Source organism: Triturus cristatus, chromosome 4_2, assembly GCF_964204655.1.
Source record: "Triturus cristatus chromosome 4_2, aTriCri1.1, whole genome shotgun sequence".
Lineage (NCBI taxonomy): Eukaryota > Metazoa > Chordata > Amphibia > Caudata > Salamandridae > Triturus > Triturus cristatus.
The window spans coordinates 242,765,770-242,768,550 of record NC_140586.1 but is presented as its reverse complement, the minus strand read 5'-3'; the positions used below and the strand labels follow the sequence as shown (position 1 = coordinate 242,768,550).

Here is a 2,781-nt window from a genome sequence, read left to right as displayed (position 1 = left end):
GCTCTGCCTTGTTTCTAAGAGAAATCTCTTGGCTTTGGCCGGTCCCAGTCCATCGTCTACGTCGATTACCCGCCACGGCACAAGCGACGTTTCTTCTGTCACGTATTTCTATGGAGTAAGCCAAAGTATCCAAACAATGGGAGTCTACGCGCGCCTGTTTTTATACCTTCCTTGAAAAAAATGTTATAAGGCAACGGCCGTAAAGACTATGGGGGCGTGTCTTTTAATGAAGAAAAATATTTATATGAAAAAATGTGTCGCCCTTAAAACGACTGTTAATGACCTGTAAATTAATATCCTGTTTGTCAGGCATTCAGTTACGCAGCCTTAACGTCACAGGGGTCCTCATAATCGCCACTCGTCATTCTAACTTGTGTAGATACATAATATACTATGGTCGACCAATGGGTAGAGTAAGCGCTCCTTTCTTCGCCCCAGCTCGTTGTCGCGGCCAATGGGACTGCGAAGGGGTCAGGCTGTGTCTCGCTGTCTGGAGTTAGGTTGATCTTGATCATGCCCTCGCGCCGATCGGCGGAGCTGAGCCATGCGTGGCGGCGGCTCCCCCTGCTGCAGCCGCCTTTGGGTGATGTGAGCCCCGCAGCATGGCCGCCAGTGGATACACGGACCTACGGGAGAAGCTGCAGTCCATGATGCCTTACCATAAAGGCCCGGAGCCGGGCTCCAAGAGAAAGCTGTTAGACGGCGAGTACAGCGACCATGAGGAGCCGCCACTGCCCCCTCTGCCGCCACTCCACCACCGGGACGAGGAGGCGCGCCTGATGAAACACGGCATCCGTCAGATGCGCCTCTTCAGCCCAGAAGAGTGCGCCCGCATCGAGAGCCGCATCGACGATGTGGTGCACGCCGCGGAGAAGGGGCTCTACAAGGAGCACACCGTGGACCGGGCTCCGCTCCGCAACAAGTACTTTTTCGGGGAGGGTTATACTTATGGAGCGCAGCTGCAGAAGCGCGGGCCCGGCCAGGAGCGGCTATACCCCAAGGGGGATGTGGATGAGATTCCCGCCTGGGTGCATCAGCTGGTCATCCGCAAACTGGAGCAGCACCGGGTCATCCCCGAGGGCTTCGTTAACAGCGCCGTCATCAACGATTACCAGCCCGGAGGCTGCATCGTCTCGCACCTGGACCCCATCCACATCTTCGAAAGGCCCATCGTTTCTGTGTCCGTCTTCAGCGACTCGGCGCTGTGCTTCGGCTGCAAGTTCCAGTTCAAGCCGATCCGGGTGTCCGAGCCAGTGGTGTTTTTGCCTGTGCGGAGGGGTAGCGTCACCATCCTCAGGTAAGGAAAGTTGGGGCTACTGCCATGCTGGGGGAGGGAAGATACCCCCGTGTAGGGCTACAGTGATAGGTAATGTCATTTTAAGTGCAAAAAGGCTAAAACATTTGCGATCATCGCAGTACAGCAATGCAGTGCATAATGCCGTCTGTTTTTAATATCGAGCCCCCTCAAACTCGGGACCTGTAACACTTCTTAAGCAAAGCGCAAAATGTCGTTATCAGTCTTCTAGGCAGATGGACAGATAGGAGGATCACAGTCCTTGAGGTAAGGTGGTATAAAGGCCCACTGCCCTCTAGTAAAGACATATATGCTAACTATCCACAGGGGGAGGAAGCATAATTCACCACCTTGATTGATAGGAGAGTGTGGCGAAAGTCACCCTCTGAGGGTCGGATCTCCATGCTTACGCACGGATGAGCGTCACGGATACTTCCCTCAAGTAAAGTGGGGCTTTGGCTGAGGGGGGCCTGGCTTACTTTTCTTGGGATGACATGGTCATAGTTTTTGCAAGGTGGGAAAAGTATGACCAAGTCCATGGCGATTGTACTGTGGGGTTTACATCCACTATAGAGTCGCTCCCTGTTGCTTGGTTGTCGTTTAATGGTAATAAGAATACCATTACTATTTACATTAAAAACAAGCAATTAAAATGCAATGGTCTCGGCATTGGTAAAGTTAGAGCTATTGGAATTGCTCATGACATTATTTATTTTTCTTTTTTTTTAAAAACATTTACAGAAACGGCATTGTCATGAGCAATGCCAATAGCTCTAACTTTAACAATGCCGAGACCGTTGCATTGTAAATGCTTGTTAAATCTTCTAGGGACTTCTTCAAAATCTGATTGAATATCGATGGACTTTCTGTATACCACTGTGGGATTCGGTACCATGCCAAAGTACGTTCGCCAAACCAGAACGCAAAAATCTGTTGGCTGTCAGGGTGCAATGGGATGGAAAAGAAAGCATGACACAAATCAATGACTGTGTACCATTCTGCATCATGAGGAATCTGGTATATAATCACAGAAGGGTTTGGTACGATGGGACAACATGATACAACAATTTTATTCACCTTTCTCAGGTCTTGCACTATCCTGAAAGTTACGTTAGGCATTTTCAGACCCATAATCGGTGAATTACATGGGCTGCTCATTATTTCTCTCAAAATACCTTGTTTAATCATTTTGTCTATTATAGGAGTAACTCCTGCAATTATCTCGGGTGTCAATTTATACTGTGGAATATTTGGGTAACTTATTCCTTCTTTCACAGTAATTTTTACAGGATCTACATTTCTCATTAGTCCCGTGTCTTCTCCCGTGAAATCCCATACCTCGGTTTTCACTGTTTTCTTTCATTCCTGAGGCAATTTTTCTGGGTCAAATACAGCAAATGCCTCAGTAACCTCAGGTTCCATATTGGCCATAGTCATTTTGTACAATACATTTTCATCAGGAGTCACAAAAGCTATGTCATCAGGAG

General features: G+C 48.5%; 1 pseudogene; it reads left to right on the top strand.

Moving 5' to 3' along the window:
• The first annotated feature begins 589 nt into the window (after window positions 1–589).
• On the top strand, window positions 590–1,301 carry LOC146833549 (RNA demethylase ALKBH5 pseudogene; annotated as a pseudogene).
• The last annotated feature ends 1,480 nt before the right edge of the window (window positions 1,302–2,781 follow it).